Source organism: Macrobrachium nipponense, chromosome 15 (assembly GCF_015104395.2).
Source record: "Macrobrachium nipponense isolate FS-2020 chromosome 15, ASM1510439v2, whole genome shotgun sequence".
NCBI lineage: Eukaryota > Metazoa > Arthropoda > Malacostraca > Decapoda > Palaemonidae > Macrobrachium > Macrobrachium nipponense.
In genome coordinates this window covers 11,434,357-11,448,765 of record NC_087208.1, presented here as the reverse complement: position 1 = coordinate 11,448,765, position 14,409 = coordinate 11,434,357, and the positions used below count along the sequence as shown (strand labels likewise).

The 14,409-nt window shown below is 34.1% G+C and overlaps 1 protein-coding gene across 1 annotated transcript in view; it reads right to left on the bottom strand.

Annotated features, from left to right (window-relative positions):
* The window catches only part of LOC135226955 (lysine-specific histone demethylase 1A-like), a gene marked incomplete in the record, with an annotated part of 193,084 nt that overhangs the window by 138,410 nt on the left and 40,265 nt on the right, over positions 1 to 14,409 (bottom strand).

Sequence of the window (14,409 nt, the reverse complement as noted above, 5' to 3'; positions counted from 1 at the left end):
GGAAGGATAGTAGAAACTCCACAGGATGAAAGTAAATATAATCCATCCATACTTATTCGACTCACTCCAAAATAAGTAGAGCGTTTTGAATCACAAGAGATTGTTTGGCCTAAAATGAATTAAACGTACTAACTTAACCATAGCCTAACTTCTATACTATGACACCCCAGTTACTTTACTCTTTCTAAATAATACTAAAGATATTACATTGCATTGTGTACATTATGAATCTATAAATGATGTGAACTTACTATTACGTAATACGAATGGTGAACTTGTTATTCCAAGCCCTAATTGTCTGAATTCGGCATCAGCACACACACGTATATTTCTTAACCCTCATCTAAAGGACACAACAAGGAATTCTCCTTGTTCTTAGATATGCATATCTACTAAAGGAATTTCCCTAAATGAACTTTTAGATGGAAGGAAATACTCAAGTGGCTTGGAGACCCCAACGATTCTCGGAGATTTGCCGGACAGCATCTTGCATGGGCAATATCTCAGCTATGACTACCTCCATGGCCATCGTCAACCAACACTAAACCATTTGACAGACTATCGAATCAACAAACAACTGACGACCAGTACTTAAGAACTATTACACATACACTTTTCACAACTAAACACAAATACAACATAACACTATCTTCCTTTCGCTCAATACGCATTTCCACTACGTAAATAAGGGAAATACAGTGGAACCCCCTATATGCAGGGGAAGTGTACCAGGCCCCCCCCCCCGAATAGTTAAAACCTGCGAAAACTTAGAACCCCCTCTAAAAATGCTTATAACTACCTACCTTGAAAGTTCAAATAACAAATGGACAGCTTAAAGAGCATCCTATTTTAAATATACAGGCAGTCCCTTGGAAATTTATGGCGCCATAAAACGGTGAGTTCCGGTTATCAGTGCCATAAATCACCAAGTTTTGGTTAATGACAAATTCGCTTATCAGCACCTAGCTGAGAACAGAACCCCTGCCAATAACCGGGGACAGCCTGTACTTTAAAGTACTATCCTATTACTGTACAGGCAGTCCCCGGGTTACGATGGGGGTTCCGTTCTTGAGACACGTTGTAAGTCAAAAATAGTCGTAAGCCAGATCATCATCAAAAATCCTAAGAAAACCTTACTCTTAATGCTTTGGGTGCATTCAAAACTATGTAAACTGCATTTTTATTGCATTTTGCATCAAAAAAACCTTCAAATATTGATTATTTTGCAATTTTGGTGTCATATTTCTTGTGCTAGATCAGCTTTGTAGGTGTCGTAACCCTGGAAATAATTTCTGATGAGTATAATTGAAAAGAGCCTTAACCTCGGAACGTCGTAAGCCGAACCCATCGTAACCCGGGGACTGCCTGTATTAATCTTTGAGATTATATATTATACCTACAGCCAATAACAGAGAGAGAGAGAGAGAGAGAGAGAGAGAGAGAGAGAGAATGAGAGAGAGAAGAGACGAGAGAGAGAGAGAGAGAGAGAGAGAGAGAGAGAGAGTAAAACTATGAATTATTTCTTCTGAGACATAGAAAATAATAATGAAGAGAGAGAGAGAGAGTAAACCCTTATGACTCCATCCCCTCTATCAGCACGTATATAAAACTGTCATTTACTTCCCCGCCCTCCTTTCTCAAAGACTGGGAATCACTATGTATTTCTTTTATTAAACTTATTAATATTTGAAAATTAGTTATTAGATAAGTCATTTATTTATCATGCTACAAAGCAAATAAGCCTGAAGAGAGAGAGAGAGAGAGAGAGAGAGAGAGAGAGAGAGAGAGAGAGAGAGAGAGAGAGAGAGAGAGTCACCTTTTTTCAGACTACTAACATTTCATCCATCTCTTTGTTTATCATATCTTCTGGTTAAATCGCCTAAAAAAGCAAATGAGAATGATAAAGTATCATTAATAGTTATAATCGTTGCTTAAATGCTGCAGCCATAAACAACTGAATGATGACAGTTGTTTTGCAACAAAAACTGAACATAATCTGATAATAACAATTACTGTAGTTATGTTACAAATGATGTTAAATAGGACAGGATTTTAATATTTTTACATTATACCTTTGTTTGGTATGGAGAAAATATTGCCAAGGAAATATAGTACTACTAAATTTAAGCTGCAGTTGTAGCTGAAGCTGAGAAAACAAAATATTCACACTGCCAATGACTAAGTTATCGTGCATCAGCAACATGGATGCAACTCTCCCACAAATAATAGTGGAGAAAAAAGTATTTTAACCCTTAAACGCAGTAGCCGCGTTTTAAAAATCGTATCCCGTTTTTTTAAAAAATCACAGCAGCTTAGTTTTCAAGATTAAGAGTTCATTTTTGGCTCCTTTTTTTGTCATTGCTTGAAGTTTAGTATGCAACCATCAGAAATGAAAAAAATATCATTATCATATATAAATATTGGGATATATGACAGCGCCAAAAAAAAAATTTCATATATAATTGTATACAAATCTTGCTGTGAGCAAAACGGTTAAAGCTAACGAGTTAATTTTTTTACATTGTATTGTACACTAAATTGCAATCATTTTGGTATATAACCCATTGTAAAACAATCAAGGCAACACAGAGAAAATATTATCCCAAAATGATGTATGAATTCGTATCGCACGGACGTAAACAAAAGCGGTTTTTAAAAATTCACCATAAATCAAAATATTGTGCTAGAGACTTCCCATTTGTTGCAAAAGGAAGGTAATTGATTGAATATTACTAGACTGTAAGTGTTGTAGCTTACAATTACAGTTTTCGACCATTTTGGCCGAGTTAAAGTTGACTGAAGGACGAATTTTTTCTATTTATCGCTATTTATAAGAAAATATTTAAAAACTGATAAAAGCTATAACCATGGGTTGTTTTTAGTTGTATTCTACATGAAATTGCACACATTTTCATATATAAAATTTTATGTAACAGCTAATTTAAAATGGGTGCAAACATTACGACAATCGGACGAAAAAATTTATGATTTTTTCGGAAGTTACCGTATGGACGTAAGGAAAAAGTTTATTTCATAAATTCACCATAAATTGAAATATTGTGCTAGAGACTTCCAATTTATTGCAAAATAAAGGTAAATGATTGAATATTACAAAAATGTAATAGTTTTAGCTTACAATTGCGTTTTTTTACCATTTCGGTAGAGTTAAAGTTGACCGAAGGTTGATATTTTGGCACTTATTGTTATTTATATAAAAATATTTCAAAACTGATAAAAGCTACAACCATGGGTTGTGTTTTGTTGTATTCTACATGAAATTGCACACATTTCCATATATAAAACTTTATGAAACGGCTAATTTAAACTGGTGCAAACAACACGACAATCGGACAAAAAAAATTTATGATTTTTTCACATGAGTTTCCGTGCGAGCGTAAGGAAAAAATTTTTTTTTTTCATAAATTCACCATAAATCAACATATTGTGCTAGAGACTTCCAATTTGTTGCAAAATGAAGGTAAATGATTGAATATTACTACAATATAAGAGTTTTAGCTTACAATTGCATTTCTTTACCATTTCGGTAGAGTCAAATTTGACCGAAGGTTGAAATTTTTGCACTTATCATTATTTATATGAAAATATTTCAAAACTGATAAAAGCTACAACCATGAGTTGTTTTTTGTTGTACTCTACATAAAATTGCGCACATTTTCATATATGATACTCCATGTAACGGCTAATATAAAATGGTGCAAAAATTATGTCAAAGTGACAAAATAATTTCTGAGATGTGTAGCTGATGCTTTTTAGTGCGAAAAGAAAGAAATTCGCGCTTGCGCACCTGGGTAACGATTGTTAACAAAACAACGCCTTGATCCGTGAGCTCCCAGCATCCCCCAAGGCGCATGATTCAAAAGTTTTCACCTAGTAGGCCTATAACTATTTTTCCACAAATTTTTTTAAAAACTTTTTTTCATTGACGTACCATACCTCCAATCAGCATACGACAGACAATTTTAGTCGACGTATAATACGTCCAATCGGCGTTAAAGGGTTAATAAAAAAAACTGGCCATGAAACCACACATTCTACTGTTGTTTTCGCAACGATAACAGATAAATATGCACATATCGTATTATTATGAAATAGGATTAAAATAACGAATGGAATTAGTTTTTTTACACAAAATAACATGCTTCCAACACCATCTATTGACGAAAAAAATAACAATTGAGTTCACAACAAGATGTACATATTTAAGTCATATTTAAACTTAAAAGCACTTCATATAATGAAAAATAACCTATTTACGCTAAATAAAAGCAAGGAAATTGCTCTGAATTGAGTTTAGTAGGGCAAAATAACCCTGCCTCTGCCGTCAGGTGATTTCTCCAAACCAAAACATACATTGCTTTGTTTGTATTTTATAATGCTATGTAGTAATATGAGACTACATCCAGTACTTTTGGATAAAGTGAAGTAAAGCATGACTTTTTAAAAGAGCCAAGAAAAAGATGCATATTCGTTATGTTTGTTTCTATGAGGGCCTCTTAGTGCTTCAGCAAATACCGAAATACATACCGATAACCAGACAACAACACCATCTATTAAAAAAAAATAACTAAGTCTAGCTCACATGTTTAAGTCAATTTTCAAATTGAAAAAATTTCATATTAAGGAAAACAACCTTGTCACATATGAATAGTTTCTGAAGATCAATTTACACTAAATAGAAGCAAGAAAATCACTCTGAATTGAGTTAAATATGGCAAAATAATCTTACCTCAGACTTCATCTGATTTTCTCAAACCAAAACATGATTGGTTTGTTTGTATTTTATAACAAAAATATTAATACAAGACTACATAAAGTATTATTGGATACTGCGAAGTGAAGGATAACTTTTTAAAGGAGCAGAAGAAAAGATGCATATTCGTTATGTTTGTATTTTATGAGGAGGTCTTGGCACCTAGCCTAAGCAACCGATAACCAGACAATGGCGCTATAAACCCTATGGAGTGTAAAGCCCAGTTATGAATATATTTTACAAGCGCCGTAAAACCGAAATGCCACTAACCAATGGCGACGGTAACCACGGGCTGCCTGTACTGTACATTATTATTTAATTATAAAATGTAGTAGTACCCATAAAGATATACATACACTTCTAACACTTCCAGCCAAAACAGAGGGAGAGAGTTACCACTATGACATATTTATCTTGTGAAATGAGAGAGAGAGAGAGAGAGAGAGAGAGAGAGAGAGAGAGAGAGAGAGAGAGAGAGAGCTTACCTTACAGACCTTACATCTTGTTTGGGTTGCCCCAGGTCCCTCAGTGTGAGGGACCATATCATATTGCAATATTCATGTGGACTATCGAACATACATTTTATAAAGCATGCTCATGTGTTCGGCTTTTCTTGTTTTGAAGTGCCGTAACAACATTCCCATTTTTATTAGGGAAAAACTCTATCACAAGAGTATATATAATGTTCTAAAGGGTCCACAATAATACAAAGTGTTAAGAGTCCGTGTATAATTTTTAAGACTTTACAGAAAGCTTTTGAACCCTTCCCTGGGTTCATCTTCAGTCCAAATGAATAATAAGTTACAACATGTACAGAGATCAATTTAAAAACAAGTCTGTAAATTTAAAAACAAGTCGTTGAAGATTTTTGACAACGGTCATTAGCTCATTAATGGGCCAGGTGAAGAAGGAGGAGGGCAGTTATCTCCAACTAGGTGATATCCTCTCCCCTATCAATCCTTCTGGATGCAATTCTGTTGGATGTCTGCACAGGCTGTTGCAACGTTGCAGGAAGTCCTTCATCCGAGGGTGTAGATGAAGGACTTCCTGCAATGTTGCAACAACCTCTGTGGAGATCCAACAGATTTGCAGCCAAAAGGATTGATAGGAGAGAAGATATCACCTACTTGGAGTTAACTGCCCTCTTTCTTCACCTGGCCCATTAACGAGCTAACGACCGTTGTCAACGATCTTCAACGACTCGTTTTTAAATTTACCTCTGTACATGTAACTTATTATTCATTTGGACTGAAGATGAACCCAGGGAAGGGTTCAAAAGCTTTCTGTAGTCTTAAAAAAATATACACGGACTCTTAACACTTTGTATTATTGTGGACCCTTTAGAGCATTCCCATTTTTGCTTTGCATTTTGCCAATAGTATTGCTATTTGATCATTGCATAAAATGTTCCTATTCAACATCACACCATGGTCTTAAACTGCTTCCTTATTAGTGATTGTCTCATTATTAGGTCCCCTGTATGCATATAGCTTTCCTTCTTTGTCTCCATAATTTATTGATTCAAATTTTTCAGAGTTAAATACCATCCTATTTACCTCTGCCCATTCATATACTTTGTTAAGGTCACTTTGTAGCAAGTTCCTATCTTCATCACAAGCAATTTCTACTTATTCTTGTGTCATCAGCGAAACTACTCACTACAGCGTCCTTAACATTACTGTCTATGTCTGCAATCATAATAACAAACAGCAATGCAGCTAACACCGTACCTTGTGGCACACCGGATATTACCTTAGCTTCATCCGATTTCTCATCGTTTGCAATAACTATCTGTTTTTTGTGAAAAATTTCTTTATCCATCTTCCTACTTTGTCTACTATATTATGTTTTCTAATTTTCTCCGCTAATATATTATGGTCTACCTTGTCAAAAGCTTTTGCAAAGTCTAGATAAAGCAAATCTGTTTCTTTTCTGTTTATCAAATTTTCATATATGTTCTCACGGTGGACTAACAGTTGGGTTTGTGTACTTTTTCCGGGTACAAAATCAAGTTGTCCTATATTAAACAGATTATTTTTTATTAAATGTTTCATAATATATTTCTTCATTACCCTTTCATACACTTTCATAATATGTGATGTTAGACTCACAGGCCTATAATTACTTGCCTCTAGTCTTACCCACTTTTGAAAGTAAGGGGTAATATATGCCAATTTATGCTCATCATAAATCTTACCTGTATCTACACTTTGCCTTAATAACATTGCAAGCGGCTTTGCGATAGAATGAACTACTTTCTTTAACAAAATAGCAGGGACACCATCTGGTCCAGCTGCTGATCCATTTTTAATTTCATTAATAGCCTGCACAATATCGGCTTCATTAATATCGATGTCTGATAAATATTCACTATTTTCATTCATTATTTCTGTATCATTAACTTCATTATCAATTCTAGGGATAAATTTCCTTCCTTATATCTTTCTGCTAATATATTCATATTTCCTTTTTTTCATTCGTTCATCTCCCTTCATTTCTTGGAGGGCCTATTTCTATTTCTTCTTGTTTATTCATCTTTTTTGTATATGAGTAAAATAGTTTTGTTTTGTTTGTTTGTTTGTATGGTGTTTTTACGTTGCATGGAACCAATGGTTATTCAGCAACGGGACCGACGGCTTTACGTGACTTCCGAACCACTTTCATAATATGTGATGTTAGACTCACAGGCCTATAATTACTTGCCTCTAGTCTTATCCACTTTTGAAAGTAAGGGGTAATATATGCCAATTTATGCTCATCATAAAACTTACCTGTATCTACACTTTGCCTTAATAACATTGCAAGCGGCTTTGCGATAGAATGAACTACTTTCTTTAACAAAATAGCAGGGACACCATCTGGTCCAGCTGCTGATCCATTTTTAATTTCATTAATAGCCTGCACAATATCGGCTTCATTAATATCGATGTCTGATAAATATTCACTATTTTCATTCATTATTTCTGTATCATTAACTTCATTATCAATTCTAGGGATAAATTCTCTCTTATATCTTTCTGCTAATATATTCAATATTTCCTTTTTTTCATTCGTTCATCTCCCTTCATTTCTTGGAGGGCCTATTTCTATTCTTCTTTTATTCATCTTTTTTGTATATGAGTAAAATAGTTTTGTTTTGTTTTGTTTGTTTGTATGGTGTTTTTACGTTGCATGGAACCAATGGTTATTCAGCAACGGGACCGACGGCTTTACGTGACTTCCGAACCACTTCGAGAGTGAGCTTCTGTCACCAGAAATACACATCTCTGACCCCTCAATGGAATGCCAGAGTATCGAACTCGCGGCCACCGAGGTGACAGGAAAAGACCATACCAACCACACCACCGAAGCGCTCAAAGTTTGGGGTTTTGCTTGATATTTACTTGGGTTTTTTCTTCCAAGTCCCATTTTTCATTTTATTTTGATTGTATAACCTTTTGTTCTGCATTTTCTATCTTACTTTTTAGTTCCATCACTTTCCATGCATTCTTTTCTTTTACAAGACCTTTTTCCACTTTGATTTTCTGGAACAAGATCCTTCTCTAGGTATGCATGACTGATGTTTACTTTTCTTCTTCGGTATATATTTATCCATTATTTTCTCTAATATTTTATATAATATATCTGTATTTACCTGTATATCATCACTTACAAATATGTTAACCCAATCTTTGTTTAATTCTTCATTTATTTCTGACCATTTTATATTCTTACAGTAGAAATTGTATTTTCCATATCCTTCCCACTTTTTCATCTCTTACTTATCTCTGTTTTCACTTGCTTTGGAATGGACTGTTGATTCTGAATTACTTGCATTATAAACTATTATTTCTTTAACATAATTCACCTCGTTCACAAATACTAGGTCTAAAGTATTTTCCTTTCTTGTTGGCAGGTGATTTATTTGTTGAAATTTGTATTCTAGTAGCATATCTAATAGCTTTTCGAATTGCCTCTTATCTTCTGCACTACTATTACTCTTTTTATATGTATAAATACAACCACAATCTCCTATTCATTCTTTCCAATCTACGAAAGGAAAGTTAAAGTCTCCGGATAGGAGAACAGTCCAGTCTATGTGATTTCTACATGTATCATCCAATTTTTATATTATCGTGTCAAACTTTAGTATTAGGGGGTCTATATATATTACTATGTTCATTATTGTTTCAGATTCAAATTCTACCGCTATTAATTCACATTCTGAGTTACTATATTTCTCATATATTTTTCCTTGTTTTATGTCTCTCCAATATATCATGGTTCCCCTTTGATTCCTATTTTTTCTATCTGATCTATAAGTTTGGAACCCTTTTATATGATCGCCATTCCCAGTCTCTTGGGAATACCAGGTTTCACTTATATTCATTATATCTATTTTTTTCAGTTTGGGTTAGTTCTTCTAAGAACTATTTTTTTTTTTGAGTTACTCGTAACTAAACCCTGCGCATTCATCACTATGATGGTTTGCGTGTTATACCCTTCATTTAATATGGTTAATAATAAGGATTTTCCCATGTCTCTTTCCTGTTCTGATATGTTGTTCTTTTCTTCATTTCCAGAAATTGTGACATTAAAAAATCCAACTTTTCCAATATATTTGATCTTCCTTCATCATAATTATTCATTTTGTGTATGAATCTGCAATTTTCTCCATATCTACACCATCCCCTGGCATCGTATATACAGTGCTTGTTTCTTGCACTGTATCTTGGGGCTGATGTTTGCATTCTCGATGCTGACATTCCATAGTACGGTGATGGCTTGTTTTTTCCTTCTCATGTTCTTTGTTCCTTTCTTTATTTGTTTCTTTTTTATTTTGGATTTTATTATTTAACTGATTTTGATTCATGGCTACAGGGTGCATATATTTACATTTTTTGTTGAACTTACATCCTTTTCCTTCTTCTAAGTTTTTGCATATTTTTGGATGTTGATCTCTGCATTCATCCTCATAGCCATCCAGGTATGCACTTTTACCACAAATCTCATTGTGACATATCTTGGGATGTTTGTAGTAACATCTTTCACCAAATCTGCAATTCCCTCTTTTCAAAAGGGTGCAGACTGTCTTTCTTTTTTCTTGCTCTTTCCCATCAATCAATATGAAGATCTGGGTAAAGGCTCTTCGGAATCTTTTGTGTTGTCCTGTCGTAATTTATTTCATCATATGTATGCTGCTATATTGCCTCATATGTAGTATCTATGAGTATCTCTGCATCCCTTCTCTTGTCCTGCTCATTGTTTTCATTATTTTTTTCATATAATTTCAGTTTTATTTTCTTCTTTTCCATTTTCCTCATCTTCATCTTCTACTATTTGCACATTGTCTCGATTTAATAACATTATCTATCCATGATAGACATGTTGAGCAAAATACTCTTGTATCCTTACTTGTATTTTGCTGGACTTCTGCACATTGGGGATGTGCGGGTATGTTGCATGCATAACATTTCCTGATCAGGTTTTGTGGATTTACTATGCTATACCACACCTTACACAGTTTGCTTGCTTTAGGCATTCTTTTTCCTACTGCATCAATTAGTATATTCACAATGTTCACCTTATTAATTTTCTTTGTTGGAATGTGTTGATTGATGTAAATTTTCTTTATAAGTCTCTTGACCACTTGAATTTTATTTGGTACTCCTTCAATTATTTTCATAATATTTTCTGCTGACTTGTTCCAGCTTGAAGGATCATATCCTTCCAGTATGTCTACAAATACTTTTGCATCTTTTTGGTTAGGGCTGTTATTGATCTCATAGATGAGAAATGCCAGCTCCCTTCCCGCTAACTAATATTGTATATCTGCAATGCAAGCAAGATTTCAACATGCTTTTCACAGTTGGAGCTTACTGCCATCCTGAACGACTTTTATGAAAATTCACTCGATAAACTAACTTAGTAGACGCTTTATCCTACTATTTTCACACTAATCTTATCACTGACAGATCGCGAACACTTCTAGATATAATTCGTTTTCTAGTTGTATGTTAAACGTGTGATATCGGTTGATTAATCACTGTGCACAGGTTTGTCTCACCAAGCAAAATGAGAGAGAGAGAGAGAGAGAGAGAGAGAGAGAGAGAGAGAGAGAGAGAGAGAGAGACCTTACCTTACCTTACCTTACAGAACTTACATCTTGTTTGGGTTGCCCCAGGTCCCTCAGTATGAGGCACCTCTAATGTCTACCATAGAGTTGCTAGTACATCTTCCGGTATGTTTTGCATCTTCCAATCTTAGATGGTCTGGGATGCAGTTTAGATATTTGTCAAGCTTATTCTTAAACACATCTACGCTCACTCCTGTTATATTCCTCAGATGAGCTGGCAACGCATTGAATAAACGCTGCATTATCGATGCTGGTGCGTAGTGGATTAATGTCCAGTGTGCTTTCCTTATTTTTCCTGGTATAGTTTAGGGCACTATTAATCTACCTCTCCTTGCTCTTGATGATATTTTTAGCTCCATGATGTTTTTCAGCTATTTCCTTCTTCTATGTTTCCATGCCTGAATTATCATGTAGCTTCTTCTCCTCCTTTTCTAGACTATATAATTTTAAGGATTGTAGTCTTTCCCAGTAGTCAAGGTCCTTAACTTCTTCTATTCTAGCTGTAAAGGACCTTTGTACACTCTCTATTTGTGCAATATCCTTTTGATAGTGTGGGTACCATATCATATTGCAATATTCAAGTGGACTACGAACATATGTTTTATAAAAGCATAATCATGTGTTCAGCTTTTTCTTGTTGTTTTGAAGTGCCGTAACAACATTCCCATTTTTGCTTTACATTTTGCCAATATAATTGCTATTTGATCGTTGCATAACATGTTCCTATTCATCATCACACCAAGGTCTTTAACTGCTTCCTTATTTGTGATTGTCTCATTATTAGGTCCCCTATATGCATATAGCTTTCCTTCTCTGTCTCCATAGTTTATTTGATTCAAATTTTTCAGAGTTAAATACCATCCTATTTACCTCTGCCCAATTATATACTTTGTTAAGGTCTCTTTGTAGCGGCGTTCCTATCTTCATCACAAGTAATTTCTCTACTTATTCTGTGTTTCATCGGCGAAACTACTCACTACCGAGTCCTTAACATTACTGTCTATGTATGCAATCATAATAACAAACAGTAATGCAGCTAACACCGTACCTTGTGGCACACCGGAAATTACCTTAGCTTCATCCTATTTCTCATCGTTTGCAATAACTATCTGTTTTCTGTTGTGTAAAAATTCTTTTAACCATCTTCCTACTTTATCCACTATATTATGTTTTCTAATTTTCTTCGCTAATATATTATGGTCTACCTTGTCAAAAGCTTTTGCAAAGTCAAATTAAACCACATCTGTTTCATTTCCGCTTTTCATATTTTTGTATATGTTTTCACGGTGGACTAACAGTTGGGTTTGTGTACTTTTTCCGGGTACAAAACCATGTTGTCCTATATTAACCCTTAAACGCCGAATGGACGTATTAAACGTTGAGTCAAAATCTCCCCCGATTGCCGAATGGACGTACCATACGTCGACTCAAAGTTTTTTTTTAAATTCGCGGAAAAATACTTATAGGCCTACCAGCCGAAAGCTTTTGAATCACGCGCCTTGGGGGATGCTGGAGTTCACGGATCAAGGCTTGTTGTTTGTTACAATCGTTACACAGGCGTGCAAGCGCGAAGTTTCTTTCTTATCGCACTAAAAAGTATCAGTGACACATCTCAGAAATTATTTCGTCACTTTGACATAATTTTTGCACCCTTTTAAATTATCCGTTACATGAAGTATTATATATGAAAATGTGCGCAATTTCATTTAGAATACAACAAAAAAATACTCATGATTGTAGCTTTTATCAGTTTTGAAATATTTGACTCTACCGAAATGGTCAAAAAACGCAACTGTAAGCTAAAACGCTTATATTGTAGTAATATTCAATTATTTACCTTAATTTTGCAACAAATTGAAAGTCTCTAGCACAATATTTTGATTTATGGTGAATTTATGAAAAAACTTTTTCCTTACGTCTGCGCGGTAACTCTCCCGAAAAAAATCATACTTGCGATTGTGGTAATGTTTGCACCATTTTAAAATTAGCCGTTACATAAAGTTTTATATATAGAAATGTGCGCAATTTCATGCACAATATAACTAAAAACAACCCATGGTTGTAGCTTTTTAAGTGACAAATTTCAACCTTCGGTCAATTTTGACTCTACCGAAATGGTCGAAAAATGCAATTGTAAGCTAAAACTCTTATATTTTAGTAATATTCAATCATTTACCTTCATTTTGTAACAAATTGGAAGTCTCTAGCACAATATTTCGATTTATGGTGAATTTATGAAAAAAATAACATTTTCCTTACGTCCGCGCGGTAACTCTTCCGAAAAAATCATACGTGCGATTGTGGTAATGTTTGCACCATTTAAATTAGCCGTTACATTAAGTTTTATATATGAAAATGTGCGCAATTTCATGTAGAATACAACGAAAAATAATTAAAGGTTGTAGCTTTTCTTATTTTGGAAATATTTGCATATAAATCACGAAAAATAGAAAAAAAACCACATTCGGTCAACTTTGACTCTACCGAAATGGTTGAAAAACGCCAACTTGTAAGCTAAAAAACCTCTTATATTTTAGTAATATTCAATCATTTACCTTCATTTTGCAACAAATTGGAAGTCTCTAGCACAATATTTTGATTTATGGTGAATTTATGAAAAAAACTTTCCTTTCCTCCTCGCGCGGATTCTCCGCCATAAATCTCCGAATTGCGTACATCGCATTCTTGGAAAATTTGCTCCGTTTCATATTAGGCATTTCATAGAGTTTTATATATGAAAATGTGTGCAATTTCATGTAGAATATAAGGAAAAATATTTGAAGGTTGTAGCTTTTCTAATTTCCGAAATAATTGCATATAAAAAAAAATTTATAAAAAAATTTCGACATTTGGTCATTTTTAACTCGTCGGAAATGGTCGAAAACTGCAACAGTATCGTAATATTCAATCATTTGTGTTCATTTTGAAACAAATTGGAAGTCTCTAGAACAATATTTAGATTTACGGTGAATTTTTGAAAAAAAAAACACATTTTTTTACGTCCGCTGCGTTACGAATTCGTACATCATTTTGTGAAATATTTTTCTGTGTTGCTTTTATTGTTTTATAATGTATTATTATATCAAAATGATTGCAATTTAGTGTACAATACACGAAAAAAAAGAAACTCGTTTAGCTTTTACCGTTTTTTGCACGCGTGATTTTAATACAATTATGTATTGAACTACTTTCTTTAACAAAATAGCAGGAACTCCATCAGGCCCTGCTGCAGCTCCATTTTAATTTCATTAATAGCCAGCACAATATCAGCTTCATTAATATCTATGTCAGCTAAATATTCACCTATTTTGTCCCTTACTTCTATATCATTATCTTCATTATCTATTCTAGGGGTGAATTCTCTCTTATATCGTTCTGCCAATATGTTGCAAATTTCCTTTTTTTTCATTCGTTAATCTCCCTTCAATTCTTAGAGGGCCTATTTCTATTCTTCTTTTATTCATCTTTTTCGCGTATGAGTATAATAGTTTGGGGTTTTGCTTGATATTTATTAAGGTTTTTT